Source organism: Schistocerca nitens, chromosome 1 (genome assembly GCF_023898315.1).
Source record: "Schistocerca nitens isolate TAMUIC-IGC-003100 chromosome 1, iqSchNite1.1, whole genome shotgun sequence".
Lineage (NCBI taxonomy): Eukaryota > Metazoa > Arthropoda > Insecta > Orthoptera > Acrididae > Schistocerca > Schistocerca nitens.
The window spans coordinates 7,634,002-7,653,890 of NC_064614.1; positions in this window are offsets into that span (position 1 = coordinate 7,634,002).

Below are 19,889 nucleotides of genomic sequence, written 5' to 3' on the forward strand. Positions count from 1 at the left end.
TATGCTCAAGGATTCTGCAGCAAATTGAAGTAAGGGATTTTGGTCCGTAATTTTGCGAGTCTGTTCTTTTATGCTTCTGGAGTCAACCTGCATCTTTTCCAGTCACTTGGGACTTTGTGGTACATGAGAGATTCATGATAAATACAAACTAGGTAATGGGCCAATGCCATAGATACACTTTGTAAAAGTGAATTGGGATTCCATCCTTATCTGGTGATGTATTTGCATTCAAATCTTTCAGTTATTTCTCTATGCCAGGGATGGTTATTATTATGTCATCTATACAGGAGTCTGTCTGACAGTCAAATGATGGTATGTTTGTGTGATTTTCCTGTGTGAATGATTTCTTGAACTTGAAGTTTAAAACTCTAGCTTTGTTTTGCTGTCTTCAACTGCCACATCAAACTGGTAAACAAGGGCTGATGGAAGCCTTAGAACCATTAAACAATTTTACATATGACCACAATTTTCTTGGGTCCTCTGCCAGATCTTTTGCTAAGGTGTGATGGTGGCAGTCATTGTATGCTTTGTGCAAAGATCTTTTCACAGATGCATGAATCTCAACTAGCCTTTGCTTGTCAACATTTGTGCATTCTCTTTTGAACTGAGAGTTCAAAAGCTTCTGCTTCCTCAGAATTTTCTGAATTTAGTAATTAAACCATGTTGGGTCTTTTCTATCCTTTATCCACTTACTAGGCACATAACTCTCCAGACCACGATTTACAATCTGCTTCAACTTTGCTCGTAATTCCTTTACATTCACATTACTGGAGCTAAGTGATGTCAGTTCACTGTCTAAGCGAGATGCAAACAACTATTTTTCTGCTCCATCTAGCAGAAACACTTTCCTAGTCTTCTTGACTGATTTATTAACTATCATAACCACTGATGCTATAATGACATCATGATCACTGATCCACGTTTCTATACTGACATTGTCAATAAGGTCTGGCCTGTTTGTAGCTACATGATCCAAGATATTTACAATTAGTGTGGGCTTCCAACCTAGCTTTTCAAGGAGTTTCCAGAAAATGTGTTCAAAAGTATCTCACAAGATGGTCTCTCTGTACCTGCCGCAAAGAATCCATTACATCCCAATCTATACTGTAAGGTTAAAGTCGCCTTCAACTAGTCTTGCAAGATCTGGGTACTTCCACACTACTGACCATAGACTTTCTTTGAATGACTCTATAACTGTCACAATGGAGTTGGGTGGCTGGTAGAAACATCCAACAATTTACTTGGTTATAATAGAGGGAAACATTCCACGTAGGAAAAATATATCTAAAAACAAAGATGATGTGACTTACCAAATGAAAGTGCTGGCAGGTCGACAGACACACAAACAAACACAAACATACACACAAAATTCAAGCTTTCGCAACAAACTGTTGCCTCATCAGGAAAGAGGGAAGGAGAGGGAAATACGAAAGGATGTGGGTTTTAAGGGAGAGGGTAAGGAGTCATTCCAATCCCGGGAGCGGAAAGACTTACCTTAGGGGGAAAAAAGGACGGGTATAAACTCGCACACACACACATATCAATCCACACATATATGTGTGGATGGATATTTGTGTGTGTGCGAGTGTATACCCGTCCTTTCTTCCCCCTAAGGTAAGTCTTTCCGCTCCCGGGATTGGAATGACTCCTTACCCTCTCCCATAAAACCCACATCCTTTCGTCTTTCCCTCTCCTTCCCTCTTTCCTGATGAGCAACAGTTTGTTGCAAAAGCTTGAATTTTGTGTGTATGTTTGTGTTTGTTTGTGTGTCTGTCGACCTGCCAGCACTTTCATTTGGTAAGTCACATCAACAATTTACTTGGTTACACATGCACCTGTTATACATGACCAGATTACTTCACTGTCACACTCAACTTCGACCTCAGTAGGGACAATATTTTTGTCAACTGCAATGTACACTCCTCCTCCTGTGGCCCCTAATCTGTCTATCCGATATATGTTCCATGACTCACTAAATATCTCAGAGCTTTCCACTTCAGCTTTCAGCCAGCTCTCGGTCCCAAGAATAATATGAGCATGAGAACTTATCTGGAAGGCAGTAAATTTGGGAACTTTGGTAAGAACACTTTGATAGTTTACTGATAAAATTTTAAGAGTCAAAGTATCTTTATTCTGAATTCCGTCTGTCTTCCCTTGCTGTGAATCAGATGGTGGGTGTTCATCAGAGCACCTCAAACTACTGCCTAGCCTAAATAACGCTCATGTGCACTCTGCAAGTACTCTTCTAGCTGCTTCTTCTGTGTAGTGCACCCCTGACCTATCAAGGGGAGTCCTAGAAATCCCCTCATGATAACACAGATCTAGGCATCTGCAGCCAAGACCATCACAGAGTTGATGAAGCCATTGGCTAATACCCTCCAGTCGACTCCAAACCAAAGGATCCCAATCAACTCTGGGAACAATGCTGCAAATTGTGGGCTCTGCTTGCACCAAGCATGTGAGGCCAGCAGTCTTCATGACCTCTGCCAGCCACCTGTATGAACTGAGGATGGCTTCAGGAACCATGTGGCAGGTGTCATTGGTGCCAATGTGAGCCACAACCTGCACACTTGACAGTCACAGGCTAGGCTGCCTCCATATCACAGATGAGGGCCCCGGAAGACATACCAAGTGCACATCGGCTTTCTTTCCAGCTGCAAATGCCATCTGCCTAAGGAATTCCATAATGCATCAAATAATATAACAAATTTAAAATTACAATGGTTGTCACAGCCAGTCATGTCTGTCTGACATTACCCAACTCAGCTTTTTCTCTTTTAATTTGTATTTACTGTTTTAAAGCTATTCTAATTTTTCATAAGTAGACATTTAAGCAAATAATAGACATTAGATGATTTTCATATCAAAGAAAAATGTTAAACTGGTCTTAAATAGTTTGGTGAATGACTATTTAAGTCTTATAATACCTACATAAAAGATCATTAGTATGTTGTCATAGCTTGTAGATTTATGTTCTTATACTGTTTAATGGTTAATTTGACAGGGCTTTGCCTTTAGGCATCACACTTATACAGCTTTAGTTCAATGACATTGTGTAATCCAAATAACCTTCTGGATTTTTGATACACTAGTTGATAAGCATTGGGATGATGTTTTTCAATTAGCTCAAAGGGACCTATGCATATGTAAAAAAATGTCTTTATTTTAGCAGTCATTATTTTTGATTATTCCTGAGAGTCCACAAATACCAAGACCCCCAGTTTAAATTTTGAGAATTTGCCTTTTGCATCATGCCTTCTTTTTCTCATTTCTCCTTGTTTTTTTCATAGTATTCTTGACATTGCTTTCCCTTTCCTGTGGAGACATGATTCTACAAGCTGGATATTCTGTATTTTGTGTAAAGAAACTTACTGGTGTTCTGTCATACATGACTTCTAGTTGATGTATCTTTCAGGAGGATTGCTAGATGGATGATAGACTGAAACTACGATGTGTCTAATTTTGGTATTGTCAATGGAATTCTTCCAAGTTTGAGATGTGAACTGTGATCCATTATCTGAGAGGGTAGTTTTAGGTTTCTTAACTTCATTGAAATACTTACTGGCAAATTTTGTAATCAGCTGTTTACTGGTTGCTTTTTAAGAGTGGATGAAAATGTCTACACTTACAGAAATATAGCAATAACCCCCTTTTGTTTTGGCAGAGGTCCATATATATTGACTACGGAAAGATCTAAACTATTCTCTGGCAATATGTTCTGCATCGACCCCCTACTCTTTTGGTTATTAACTTTGACATCTGTCACAGGTAGCAAGTGTATTTTTGAATCTCCAGAAATGTTGTAAAAGTATAGCTTTTCTTGTAATTTCTGTGTACCTTTAGTGGTTCCACAGTGTCCAAAGCTTTAAAAAATCTTGTTATGAGTATGTCAGTATACTGTTCTAGCCAGCTTAGTTTCCAATTGTCTAAGTCAGGTTTGTGCCTTCTAAACAATATTCCTTTATGTACAACATAATACTGGTTAGTTGTTTCTACCTGATGTTTTTTGCTAGAAAACTGTTCACTTGTCTCCAGTTGTTACCAGGATTTTGATTTCTCCTAATACTGGAAGTTTTCAAAATTTTTCTTTCCTCCTTTACTCCCTTTAAATACATAATTTTAAATTGATTTTCTTCATGCTCTCTACTGTTCTCTATGTCATTTCCCACTGGTAACCATGAAAGCAGGAGCTATTACATTTTCTTTTCCATGTATGTATTTTACATTGTAGTTGAACTGCTGTAAAAATAATGCTCACTTGGTGATTCTGCTGTGATAAAGCCTACATTCCTGAATCTAACGTAATGCTTTGTGGTCAGTATATAAAATACTTCATGACCCAAGAGGTAGTTTTTAAACTTATTAAATGCCCAATGTATCGTTTAATAATTCTTTCTCTGTTATGGTATAGGATTTTTCACATTTTTGTAAGACTTGGTTGGCAAAAGCTGGTGACTTGTGTCATGTTTTTCCTCCTCCTACCTTTTCTTGAAAACGATGTGCTCCCAATCCAGTGTTACTGTTATCAATCTTATTGCAAAAGGGCAGAGACATAAAGGTCTAGACAAAGCTGAACTTTGACATAACTGCTTTTTTTATTTTTATTTTCTTTAGTTCACCAAAGGCATTTTGATTCCAAACCAATATGGTGTTCTCTATGAGTAAGTTACATAAACAAGTGTCACTGAGGGGTTGATAATTTATGAATTTTCCACGAAATTCAGTTAATCCAAAAATATTTTAATTTTTTTTTTATTCTTTGGTACAGGAAATGTAGCAATGGCTTCAGTTCTAGTACCATCTGTTCAGATTCCTGTGTCTGAAATAATCTGCCCTAGAAACTTCAACTCACTTACCCCAAATTTGCAGTTTTCTAACTTTGTCATCGCTCCCTTCCATAGCTTTAGACACTCTTCCTTCAATAACCAAGATGTTTTTCCCAAGTTTTACCAGTTATTAAAAAATCATCAACATAGATTATTAACTTCAAGTTGTAATCTCACCCTCCCACAATCACCACTAAATTTTCAGTCTCTTCATAAAAATTGATTCGTTTCATATGCTTCAAGAGGAGTAAGATGTACAATAACGCTTTTACTTACCTTCATTTTTCTCACTGTTGGCTGCAGTTAATCATACTAGGGGTAGATTCATGAGGCTGAAATTTTTGACTTTGTTGGTTCCAGATGATATGATAAATATTAAGTATGCCTGTAGTGTAATTTCTGTTTATATTTGTTTTTTTATTGTGTCACATGATTCTATATCACTTTTCTTTACAATCTCCACTTCCATAAAACCAAAAAATACATTGTTATTGCCGAAATTTAAAACATGCCCGATTCCATCAGAGGCATGCCCACTACTACTACAGTCTATGGTACTAACAGTATTCAAAAGAGTTTACAAAACGTTCTTGACAAAAGAAGAATCTTCACCAAGTTATATCATTATTTTGTAAATGAATCAAGAAATAAATTTAATAATTATTATCAGATTGCATAATTAATAATAGGGATTTTAAGTAAGCCAGATATTTCATAATTTCAAATATTTCTAAAAGAAGAAAGAAGAAGAATTATTAGCTGCACATACAGTGTTAGTACATATCAATTGTAACATATTGATTTCTTCTTATGTATTTTAGCCTGAAAGATGTACAAATTATATGAAATTTATTTAGTGAAAAAGCTGAGATAATTTTAACCTATACAAGATACAAAAATATACCTGGTATCAACTATTTCTATTAAAGATAGGTATTGTTAGAGGATGATGTCCCATTACAATAACCCCCTCACAAAATTTGGAAACAGTGTGTTTACAATATTTTGTGACAGATTACAAGGTTTGCCAAATGGTGCACGAAGTGATGCCAAAAGATAGATTACATATGTATAGAAGCATCTGATACATAACATACAACAGAAAACATAAGAAAAATATCTGCTTTACAAGTCATAATCTATACATATATCAGGATATGGTATTCAGATTTCAGATCCATTGAACACATTGTCACAAGACAAATAATACAAGGTCAAGACTACAATATTACACCACTAAACTATAGAAATAATTACAGAGACACTGCAAATTACAGGAATTACAAATTGTAAGTTTACATCCATAGAATCATACCTTCAAAATCTTCAAAAGAGAGGATAAAAAATTCAGAGCCTAAGTGTACGACGAGTGAGCCGACTCGAAAAACTCACAATGAAGGGTACATACCAGAACAATATACTCAATCATGAGTGGGAATATAATAACAAAATCAAACAGCCACATAAATCAGAATATTTAAGGATATGTTGATTCATGAAAGGACAAAATAATGGAAAAATATTATGGCCTAAGCTTATGATGTGGGGACTGACCCATGTATCCAAACCACACTGGGTACAAACCAGCAAAAAATATTTCAACACAACAAAATGAATAAAGCTCATAATCATGTCAATAAGTTCAACCATATGCAAAGAGTAATTGTAAGAAACACACACACACACACACACACACACACACACACACACACACACACACACAGAGAGAGAGAGAGAGAGAGAGAGAGAGAGAGAGAGAGAGAGAGAGTTGTGATGACCACAGCTACCAAAAACAGACTTACGCATGAGTCTGTCCACAACTCAAGTTCCAATCAGATACAATATTGCAATATACAGGATAAATACTGTTAAACAGAATCATAAACAGTTCTTTGAATGATGACATAATTGAGCAGCTTGAGGACCAAAATCACTATATGAAAGCAGTCATGTAAACATCTTGTTATATTGTCTATACTAGTTTGTCTATACTAGTAAATGTCTTCTTCACTATTTGCTAATTGTCCATACAAAGTAACCCACATACATAAAATCCTAGAAGATTAATTTACAACTGACAAAAAAATACAGGGTGTCCGAAAAGACTTTCCCTGATTACATAAATTGGTAACTCAGGCTAGAAGTAAGATACAAATATGAAACTTGTGTCGAATTGTTTACAACTATCAAAGCTTTTTTTTCTGTTTTAGGCTCTAGTGGATGAGGTGCAGTGCCCAAGAAGCCATGTTAACCAATCAGGAGAAGGCACAGTGTGTCTTGTGGTACCATGAGACACGATCACGAACCACAGTGCAGAGACACTTCCAGACAACATTTGGAAGGAATCCACCTGATGTCAAGAGCATTAAAGCCTGGTGTGAGAAGTTCAATAACACAGCATCGGTTGCTGACCTTCCGAGATCTGGTCGACCAAGAACCTCAACAGACAGGGTGGAAGCTGTAAGGCAGTCTTTTCTGCGAAGTCCGAAGAAATCAGTGCGCAGGGCCTCACGTGAATTACAGATGCCAAAAAGCTCTCTCCATGACATTTTACACAAACGTTTATTGTTTCATGCATACAAAGTGCAAATCGTTCAGGCCTTGTTGCCCAATGACAGTACACGTCGATATGACTTTGCGGTCGAAATGCTATCACATATTGAGGGCGATGATGATTATCTCAAGTGAATTGCCTTTTCCGACAAAGCAACCTTTTTTGTCAGTGGAGTAGTGAATCTCCATGATGTGCGCATTTTTGGTTCACAGCCCCCTGGCGAGGTCATGGAGTGCACCAGAGGCAGTCCAAAGGTGAATGTTTGGTGCACGCTATTGCATGATCGAATTATCGGGCCATTATTCTTGACTGAGAGTACCATCACATCTGCAGTGTATCTGGACATGTTGCAACTGTATGCTGTTCCTCAGCTGCTTCAGTATCACCCCGATGTCTTATTTCAGCAAGATGGTGCACCGCCTCATTGGGGTTTGGACATCCACACCTATCTCGATATGACCTTTCCTGGGCGATGGATTGGTCATGATGGGCCAACTGTTTGGCCTCCACTCTCCCCTGACATAACCCCATTAGACTTCTTTTTATGGGGTTATGTGAAGGACGAGGTCTACCAATCACGTGTACCAGATCTTGAAACCCTGCGGCAACAGATAACCACAGTTGTTGAATCGATCCCTCCAGTGATGTTGGCTAATGTGTGGACAGAAATTGAATACCACCTAGATGTGCTACGTGCTAACAAGGGTGCTCATGTGGAAGTGTACTGATGTGTGAAAAAAACTTTGATAGTTTGTAAACAATTATACACCAGTGTCATATTTGTATCTTACTTCTAGCCTGAGTTATCAATTTATGTAATCAGGGAAAGACTTTTTGGATACCCTGTACATACTGATTCAAAGTTACATAATGTAATGGAAAGTCAATCCCCCTACTTCAAAAAACATGCATTTATGCAGAATAGCACTGTCTTTAGCGGTCTTGGCTAATAATTCACAAATCTCAGTCACAACACTGATGTAATTGAAAGATGCTTGTGTACATTACCCAGCACCTATGATCTCTTGTAAGTCAACTGGTACAGCCATACAGCAGTGTGGGAAGTGAATCCGCCCACATCTTTCAGTTTCCTCCTTAGAGTTCTCATCACTTGCTCCAACAGATAAGTAAGCTTCTGTCTAGTATTCACATCAAATCCTGAAACATTGTTTTGTGTACTAAATATGCTGCTCAATACCTTCTTCACATTTCACAAGATATGCTCTCCATATTCATTTTCCATAATCAATTATATGGGATTTATGTCAGGTATGATTAAAAAGTGTTCACATATGAAACATTAATATTCAGAGTTAAATGCAATGAAAAAAAAGAGCTAACAAGGTGATACACACAGATATACTAAGATATTATTCCTAATTTTTGCAGTACAAATTATGAATACTGCCCCATTTCAAAATTGTAAAAGGATCTTGTAAAGTAATGGGGGATAATATGGAGCTCTTCCAAGAAGTACATAATTTAAATTTATAGCACAGCAGCAGAAATAATTTTGGGCTGGTGTACTTCAATCAAAATGTTTCATAGTAGAATTAAGTCATAAAGATGTTTAGAGCAACTGCAAAGTAAGTCATTATATTATTATGAAGACACCATTCAGTTTCGATCTGTGTAGTGTCAGACAAGTATTTGTATGTCTCATATTTCATGCAAAGATGTCATTAAATGAAGGGAAATGGTGAATCTGTGCCAAAACATGGCTTTATTCCTAATTATGTAAATCTGATAGCTTGTCATAAATTAGTTCTGATTTTAATTTTCCATGCTTAAGAATAAAATTATGTATTAAATGCAGAGTGAAAATAGTGTAATGCAAAATGGACATGAAAATACTTGTTTTGTGTTTTGATGAGCATCATTGTTCCGTTACATACTGTTTTTTTTTTTTTAAATTTCAACAAATTATAAAATTATGTGGTGATAAATGTTTGTAAAATTATATAATGTATTTAGGTTTAAGTATTTAAATCTTATAAAAATTGTAAACAAAATGTGGCCATGTTTAGGAATTATTTTGATTAATGTAGTGTCACGTGACCCAACTCAGGACTGGGGATATGAGTGGGAAAAGGAGGTCTTCGTCCGTTGTCCATTGTGGTGGTAAGTTCGGAGTGGAAAAGTGCCATGAGGGTAAGCATGGACGCCAGTGTATGCGAATAAACTGTGAAGGAACAACGTGAGAGTGTGTAGGTGCACGACAATAAACCATGTGTGTGAATTTCACTGATTATTAACTATCCAGATTGGATTTATTGTGAACTTTAATATGCATGGCCACAAAGTTAGAAGTGTTTTTTCAAATAAATAAGTTTCAATCCGAACTTGTATAATGTACCTCATTTTGCATAAGATTATGGAATAGACAATTGAGTATTCATTTCACTGCTGTTCAAAGGTTAGCTAATATGACTCAGTATTAGGGGCGCAAATGCAACTGTTCACTACCAACCCTCTTTGCAGATGAGCCATGTGAAAAAGTAGGTAGTGAACGAGCTAGAGTACAGTTGCAATTGGGGACTCGTCTGGGATAGGACTTTCTTCTCTACTCCATAATATTTTGGAGTCGGGTGTCTGTCCAATGTTTAGGCTTTTGAACAGTCAGTGTGGGGGCTCTGAGCTAAATCGGTGCATTAGCAGTAGTGGCATGTTTGTGCTGGACAAGATATGCACTGCCCCTTGGTTACACCAATATAAGGCCACCACAATTGTCATGAAGTCATTTACACAGCCTGGTGAGTCAACCATGCACTACCACGGGTGCCGAACACGCACAGTCTTCCGTGCCGCATCCACATGTTGCCACTGGTAGAACGGTCGTCCGTGCCGTGTCCACGTGTTGGCGTGGGTATAACCATTGTCTGTGCTGCGTCCATGTGTTGCTGTGGGTAAAGCAGTCGAAGCTATATCCATGTGCTGCTGATGATCAGTGCCATCGTCTGTGGCACCTACCAACACATCTACATGCTGCTGGGGGCCCACACAACGTTTTCTTGCTCCTGATCGAGTTTGCTACGTGTCCATGCTGCCGACTATGATTCATTGCATAGCTGTACTGCTGGCGCTGACTGCAGATGTCGCGTAGGATATAAAAGATAACTGCAGCCAGCAGCTACATTGAAAAATTGTGCTCTTTCATTAGCAATGGCCAATGAGATGGGTGAATCGCAAAGTGAAGCTGAATCAGTGGATGTTAGGAGTAACTGTAGTAGCACTATCATACCAAAAGAAATAGGCTGGATACCAGGAAGTGACCTGAGTGCATTTTTTGTAAAACTTACTAATAAATTAGGAGACATAGGTTCAAAAATAGGGAATATAAAAAACTGTAGTAGTTGGAGAAATGGATTCAGAATTAGGGAATATGAAATTGAGACTTAGTGATAAAATAAAGACAGTGAGTGTAAAATTTGATCAACTAGATCGCAAATTCACTCAAATTACAGATAAATTCAAAAACACGGTTAAAATTGTTGAGGGAATTATTGAGAGAGTTGATGAAGTTGAAAAAGGTCTAGTAGCCAAGGAGGACACTGTGCAAAGTAATCTTGTGGGGCAGATTCAAGCACAGGAACAGAAATGCACATTATTTCAGAAACACACAGAGGCAGACATTGAATCCATGAAGATAGGAGTGCTAGATTGCCATAAGGGGATTACTGATAATGAGAAGGAATTAGAAGGGGAAATAAATGTCTTGAGGGAAACAGTTAATACTGTGGCAATAGGGAATGGAACTTTATTGTTGGGATATCCTACAGGGCATGGATTTCAGTCAAAATCCTTTAGTGGGGAGTATAAATACCATGCAGTTGACTTTCTAGCTGTGTGTAAGGATAACTTTGTGACAGGGATGATTCAGCAAGCAAAAATTAAATTTGTTAAGAGGCAGTTGGAAGGGGGAGCTCAAACATGGGCGAACCAAAATGATGATAAATTTTGTGATTTTAAAACCTTTGAAAACCTGTTCTTGAACAAATAGTGGGGCCAGGAAAAACAATTAAGATTGCAAATCTATTTTTTGAATGGACCCAGTTACAAGAGTGGAAAGGAAAGTATGAGAGAGTTCTGAGTTAGAAAACTGAATAAATTAAATCATCTGGATAGGCCACTCGGTGTATTAACAGAAATGTCAACACTAAAGAGAAGATTGCCAGAGCATTTGCAATGGGATTTGATTCACAATGCAACAGATTCAGTGTAAGAATTTCTTAATTTTGTGGATAATATGGACAGGTCATTGTTTTACAGACGTAAATACATGGAACAGAGGGAGAGTGGAAGGTACCATGAAAGGGGAAACACTATTAATTATGAGTACAGTAATAATAACAGGTGGAGAGAAGATAGAAGTGATCAGAATAATCAGGATGGAGATTGAAGAAGCAGGCCACAAAGATATACAGAAATTTTGGAGGAAGAAGAGACAATTTTGATCAGATGAGGAGTGATAGAGAAGGTATGAAAATAGGAATGCCAGATGCAAATGGAGAGGGTAGGCAATCAAAAAACTAATTGATGCCTCACTTAAGGTCTGCAGGGGGCTGGTAATTATGGGAACAGGGCCAGACAAGGACATGATGGGATGAGTAATAAAGTCAGCAAGGAAAATAGGGAAATTGGGATGTGTCATATGGATGCTGTCTTAGGAAATGAAAATCTGTGGGGAGGTTTTAACAATTATATAAATACAGGTAAAATGTATAATAGGAAAAAATGGAACAAGGCTAATATCAGCAATGAACAGTGTGAATTTAACATTGATGACATGTTTATGAGGGAAGAGAAATTACAAGATGAGGACGACAATATTGGTTTGTGTGCAGCAAAATGCATTGAAAGATCAGAGACAGAAGTAGTTTCATCAAAAGGGGAAACAGAAGTGGATATGGAATTAAGGAGCAATGTTCACAGTAATAATGGATGTGATGAATGGGTAGAGATGTCTATTGGAAATAGTATGGAGAATTATGGAAAAGGTGAGGAGAGGGTTATTCAGTGTGATGTAAAGGCTAATATGAATGGTGTATTTGACAATGTGGAAAATGCTGGTAAATTACCTACTAATAATGTTGCTGTGCTTGTGGGTGCAGGTGTTAACTGTGGTAGTGATAATGAGTTCAATGTGGATATGGAAACGTGTAATGATATGGAGAATGTTGCTGTAGGTTGCTCAGAAGATAAAATTGAAACCTATGTTTTCTTAACTGATGAGGATGCAAGCCTTAAAGGTGTTAATTGTAGATGGTTAGGAAAGGAGGAGGCTGATTATGATTTAAGTGATTGGGTGTCTTATGCAAAATTACATAAAGCTTTGAAGCCTGAAGAATGGGGTAAAATAAAATTTAAAATTGCCAGAAAATTGGTAGAATTAAGTGAAGAAGAGAATGTTGAGTTTGCTATTAAGGATCTGTTTGAAGGAGATACTGATGTATGTTTTGGAGAAAGACCTAAAGATAGCAGGAGTGAAGTACAAAGAGATTTATTACAGGAATCAGGGCTGAACAGAGTAGCAATAGAGGTGACACAGCCAATTGATATCAGTGTGGGAGGAAATCTGCAAATAGTTTGTTTTAAAATAGTTGAGATTTTATTAGTTTCTAATGTATCTGTGGCATCTGGAGTTGATACTGGTGCATGGGGATAGGATTATTGCTGGGACAGTCATGTAGGGCACTCACTAAATATGCAAATTGTAGAGGCATATGGAAAATAATTAACTTGCTTATTATAAGATGTTCATGAGGGAAGTGAGGAAAAGAACACTAATGGCTAAGTGGATGCTTGTAAAAGTTTTATGACCTTAGTGAGTTTGTTTGCCATTTATGATTGAATTTAGTTAGCCATGGAAATGGCAGAAAAGAATGAGTTTCAAGATATTGCCAAATATTATGTGAAAATTGATATATGAATTCACGAAAAAAAATTGAGCTTATTTATGTGCAGTGATATAGATGTATCTGTGCTTAAAAAATATAAGAATCTGCATCTGGGAATAAATTCTCTTGGTGCGGAGGGTAGAAATGTCGGAGCTCCTGATTTGGGAACATTTGAAGGGTGAAATAGAATATATTTAACTATGCCATGTTTGTGTTTGATTTGTGTGCATGTTTTTCATTTGTATAAACATCAATAAGAGCTGATCAGTGAACACAGGATGTTCCAGGGAGGGTTTGGATAGCCTGACTCCTGGGAAATGTAGGTGTGCATGTCTAGGCAAGATTTATGAGGATTTGATTAAATTTTGATAGGATGGCTTGGCTAATGAGAGGAAGCACAGTACCGCTGGCTGACAAGTTTGGAAAGCCTGCATTCCAATGTGTAAAACTGTGAACACAAGGATCTGGTTACAACAACCTCGTGCAACTACAGAAACAACTGTGTAAAAAGTGGAAGTGTTAATGTGCAGTGAGTGTGCAACCCACATATAGACTAACATGGACATTTATATAATATAAATTTCTTTGCATTTTGCCAGCCCAGTCAGACTCAGTAGGAGACTATCGAATTGTATATTTGAGTTGGATACGTTGTCGGATAATGTTTCAATGTTTTCTGATGACAGTACTTACACTGATTAACTCACCACTGTAACACTGTTCTACATGTTTTGGTGCCATTATAGTTATAATTAAAATGTTTGATATATAAAGTAATATGGGTTGGCTCTGTTTGGTGCTACTTCATGTTGCCATTACTAAGGTAATGTCTCCATGAAGTGGGGGTATGTAAGGTAACAGGGGATAATATGGAGCTCTTTCAAGTAGTTCGTAATTTAAATTTAAAGCACAGCAGCAGAGATAATATGTTGGGCAAAATAGACCAGAAAATACTTGTTTTGTGTTTTGGTGGGCATTGTAGTTCCATTGTGTAGTGTTTTGGTTTTCTTTTAATTGCAACGAATTATAAAAGTGTGGTGATAAAAGTGTAAAATTATATAATGTTTTTAGATTTAAGTATTTAAATCTTATAAAACATTGTAAACGAATTGTGGCCATGTTTAGGGATTATTTTGACTAATGTAGTGTCACATGACCTGACCCAGGACTGTGGATATGAGAGGGGAAAATGGGGTCTTTGGTCGTTGTCTGTTGTGGTGGCAAGTTGGGTGCGGCAAAGTGCCACGAGTGTAAGCATGGACACCAGTGTATGTGAAGGAACAATGTGAAAGTGTGTGGGTGTGAGACAAACAGTGTACGAATTTCACCGATTATTATTTGTACAGATCAGATTTATTTGTGAACTTAAAAATGCATGGCCACAAAGTTAAAGTGTTTCTTTTGAATAAATATGTTTCAATCTGAACGTGTATAGTTCAATTCACTGCTGTTCAAAAGCTAGCCAATATATGACTCAATAGTAGGGGCGCAAATGCAACCGTTCACTACCAACCCCCTTCGCAGATGAGACACATGAAAAATAGGTAGTGAAAGAGCCCGAGTACAGTTGCAAATACCAAGGGTAATAGTGTAACTTATAGTTCTGTAAATGATGGGGTTATTGATAATGATGTTGCGAATGATGCAGATGTTGATGTTGATTGTACTGTTAGTGATTATAATGAGTTAGGAGCTAATGATGTTATGTGCTGGAGATGTGAAATATTTTGTTGGTTTAAAGGAAGAAGTAAAGTTATGTTGTGATGATAATGATGGAGAAATTTCTGAATTAATTGAACTTGATGGTAAAAAGGGTTTTTATGCATAACATTTAAGTTATCTGAAAAGTAAAGTATCACAATTGCTCAGTCATGCTCAAGGCATTCTGTTACCCTTACCAACAGGAACTTTTAATCCATCGTACCCATAGCTCATTTTCCAGCTCATAGCCCTTGCATGGTTCTGATTAATGAAAGTTTCATTTAAGTAATAAATTCGAGATGTGTCAGCTTCTCTGATCTCCTGCATTGTTCTCAAAAACACAGTCCTTTCAGCTACAATATCACTTCATTCCATTAATAATTTCCTACCACCTTCATTTTCTGATATCTTTCAGTATCCTCAACATGGTCCGTTTGCTTCCATTAAAATTTTCAGCTTCTTTCATACGTGAAACTAGATTCTCTGCCATTGGATACTCACCTCCAACATACATGCTGAACATTATGCACCGCAAAACGTTTTTTGCAAAATCATCTAGCTCACCCACTTCTTTTTGCGGTTGTGTTGCTTCCCTGGTGCTTTGAAAACAGCTGAGCTGCAGGCTTGGATAGACATCTTAGCCTCACTGGATATTCTGTAAACAGTCCTCAAACCATTACCACAGGCTTCAGCTGTCTGCTCCTAGAATTTGGCAATGGCGCGACTCGTGCCTTGTGCTGATGTGAATTCAGTGGAAGATTCTCTTAAAGTATTGGTACACACGGAACACTATTCTTCTTGCCTGTTTGTGTAGCACTTAGTGTGATTGCTTACCATCACTCCTAATGGACACTCCGAAGGCAGTCAGCTCTCAGGATGGCACACAATGATGGAAATAAATAGTTAGAACTTCCAAACACAGCACTATCCACACAGAACGGAGACAAGAATGTCACTGGTTCACATTTGGCTGTGAGTCATGTGGTACACTTCCGCATGCTTCTGCACATCCAACCCTCACCCACCTTCATGGCTGCTCTCTGCTCTAGTATCCTGGAACTGAGTAGTGCTTATAACAGCACACAGAACTTTATATCAAATTCTTTGACATTTCAGTAGTGTCTACGCTGCACACAGTATTTCATGAACTATTGACAACGTAAAATGGTATTGTAAGCCATGGTAGTACCAAAAAGGCACAGAGGACTTGCGTCTGAGATATTGTATCAATTTTTGGTAGTGAAATTGGTATCATAATCTACAATATTCAATTGCATCGTATTTTACAGTTATGGTGAAAGTAACAGCAAAGACTGTTTTCAAAATACTTTTAAGTTTTCAAAAATTGAGTAACTTTAGGAAGTCAAGTGTGTAAAAGAACAAACCACTTATCTTATTATTTTCTGCATCCAAGTTAAAATTTACTGATTGCTGAGTGTTTTAGTCTTGTTACCCCTTATGCATCAATATTTGCTTTACAGTTTTTGTCTTAGTATAAGTATTTTTTTAAATATTGATAATTAGTATTTGTACAAAATTCAACAGCATAATTACATCTGACAGATTCTAAAATTATTTCTGCAAGAAGTAACTCTTTCAAATTTTTTTTTCAAGATGCTTTAGTATTTGCTTTTGCCTAAGGATTTGCCAAGCATTCTTTTCACTTAGATTCAAATCAGTTAAGAAGTCGTTTTGACATTTCTTTGTTATTTTTTTCTAATTCAGATTCTGAGAGCTTTCTCATGAAATGTTTCATATATGTTATCAGGGAACTTTGGATTCTGAAGCTGATACACTATGAAATGTTGTATAAAAAACCCTGGGAGCTGTGCCACTAAAAATAAATAAATAAATAAAAATAAAAAATAATAATAATAAAAAAAAGAATTCAAGATCATCAGCAATATGAAGAACCAGCAGACACCACCCTCCAATTCAGTGCACACCAGATGCCTTCTTTTACCAGCCTGATCAAAGAAACCTACAATGATATATCATAAACACTTGCTTTACTGCATGCTCTACTTTTCAGAATTGTAAACATTGTGCATGCCCGCAAGACTTTCTCTTTCAGTGGAATGCAAGTGAAACTCTTGAGGGGTGTGTAATCTGCAATAAGCCATTTGGACCATGTATATTCTCAAATTTATGATCTTATCCTTTTCTTATCTTAACTGAAATGTTTTAACCTCTGACTGTATAGTAGTATATGTTGTGCTAACACTCTGACACCTATAAAATTATTTATGATTTAATGTTCTGTGTTTCAATCTTAGTGTGACTGTATCTTTACTGATGTACTTTAGAAAGATGTTAACTGTGTGCGAATTGTGTTGTGTCTTTTTCTGGCGGGCAGGAAGGAAGGAGGGATGTAAAGTTTTTTCTGTTGTGCTCAGTTATTGGACGAATCATAAATTCAAGTTGCATACAAATGGAATGTATTTCACTGAGTGAACATTTTAATTGATGGCAGCAAGGCATGTCAGACTATTAAATATTAAAATTATATACGAATCAGTTTGTTGTCTACATCATTCAAGAAACACGTCTACCTATTGGGTTTCCATGCCTACAAGAGAATCTGTGTTCCAGACAGAAGAAATTCAAGCAACATATTGAAGGAGATCCTCAAAAAACATGGTGAGTATTTTTTCTTTAAAACTATCAAATAGACCTGAGCAATATTTTGCACTCAATGAACATTTATTACAATTAACTGTCATCCATAACAAAGGAGGTCATTAAAACTTGCACTGTAAATACTTTCTTAAGACCAGAGCTATCATGTTCAGTATCCTCATTTGTTGTTTTCCTTTCTGTCCAGCTATAGATTTAAGGTGAAAGTGCTATATCATCTTCACTAGCCATCTCCCTACTACTCTTAATATTATTTTCTGAACAATTCTTGGTTCTTAGAGTGTACAAAATTTTTTTTCAAAATCCATCCTGCTTATTTATTATACAGTCTGTCTGTCTCTTTCCCAGTTGCTTTTGTTGAACCCTCTTTTCTTATTCCAGTTCCAGTTACTGGGCCTATTATACTTTGGCCTGTTTGTCTCAAAACTGTGGACCCTCACTGTGGCAACCTCGAGTTTTCTTGTTTATTATTCCTGTCATCACATCTCCGGTTCTGGTTTCTCCTATTTTGGCCATCCCATCTCCCATTCCTATTATCATTTTTTCTTTCCTGTGGCGTGTCTCTAGAATTCCATCCACCTGCTTAGCTGGGTGGTAACGTGCTCGCCTCCCATGCAAGCAGGCCCCGGTTTGATTTCCAGCCACATAGGAGGTTTTCTTTCCTTGGGGACTGGGTGTTATGTTGTCCTCATCATCATTTCATCCTCATCACCAGTGCAAAACTCGCCCATTGTGGCACTGAATGAAATATAACTTACACTTGGTGACCGAACTTCCCCGAAGAGGGACCTCCTGGCAAATGATGCCATATGCTCATTTTTTCTAGAATTCCTAGTCTGATCCCTTGCTCTATTGTTTTGATAATCTCTTTTTACCATAGGCTCTGCCCCCATAATCACCTCTGTTGCCATAATTCTCTTCCCCAGCATAATTAAATTCCTATTGGTATTTTGTTCAATATTCCTTTCCAAAACTCTGTCCAACTTCTCGACATATTTCAAAACTGCATCAGTTGAATCATTAGGACAACTAAGTAGTTCCCACTGTAATTTGTGTGGTAATGTTCTCTTAAGTGTGTATATGTGGGTCATGACATCGAAAGCTTTCTCCAATATAGTAACTTTCTCAACTGAACTTTACAGAAGTCTTTCATAGAGATATTATATGAATCCATGGAGGAAATGGAATCTGACTGTGGATGGGGGGTGCTCAGTGGAAAGTTGGTCAGCCGTGAAGCGTGTCGTGATAGTCCACACGGTTGTGATAACACTGTGTCCCGTATGGTGTAGTGGTTAATGCACCATCCCACTGCTGCTGATTCTGCGTAATGGTCCACTGCAGCTGAAATCAGTACTCCCATCCCTTCCCTTTCCTTCCCCCCTCCCCCACCTTCCTTCAATTTACATATTATAATTTCATAGAGATATTTTTGTTCCTGTAAACAAGTCCACTCAGAAATTTACTCTTTGTTTTGGCCTGCTCTGACTTAGACCAAAATTTTTCAAGAAAACATTTTTCAAATTTTTTAAATGATGTCCACTGACCATCAATCAAATTTCCCCAGGACAGTGCCTCTCCTTCAAAGAACTTCTTTACAAGCTTAATTTTTAAATTGTCTGTTATAACAGAAAGAAATTGTCTTTATAGTGCTGAATGAAAGCCACTGGATGTAAACTGTCATTGGCAAAACTCTTTACTGGTAAGTTGGACCACTCAGTGCCACTGTTATTACACAGGCTTTTGTATGCACAACATTTTCGAATTTCTGCCACTCTCTTCTCTAAGTCTATTACATCACCATCTCCTTTATTAAACTTACTCTTTAGCTTAGTTATTTTCCCAGGTGTTTCTGTGCCTATGTTGTTGACTTTAGGAGATACAACATCATGGTTACTCTGTAGCCTTCAATCAATTTCTTATGATTAGAAAATGCACCTACATCCTCTGCTACCTGAGTTTTGGATCCTGTAAATTGTTTATTAACAAATATAATGTGTTCTCCAAAACCTTGCAATACCTCCGTTTTCTCACTTGGAATTTGGGTTGGGAGGCTAGAAATTTTAGTTTCAAAGCCTGTTGTGGCACTTGAGATATCTCTTTTTAGTTCTCCTAGTTTAGCAAAATAGACATAATTGGTTTGTGCAAATCTGGTTTCTTGGCTACTCCTTATAATAAAACTGATTATGATGAGATAAATATACTAACCAATCTAGGATTATATGAAGTGAACAATACCACACCAAAGACACAAAAACCAGATATCCTCTACTACAT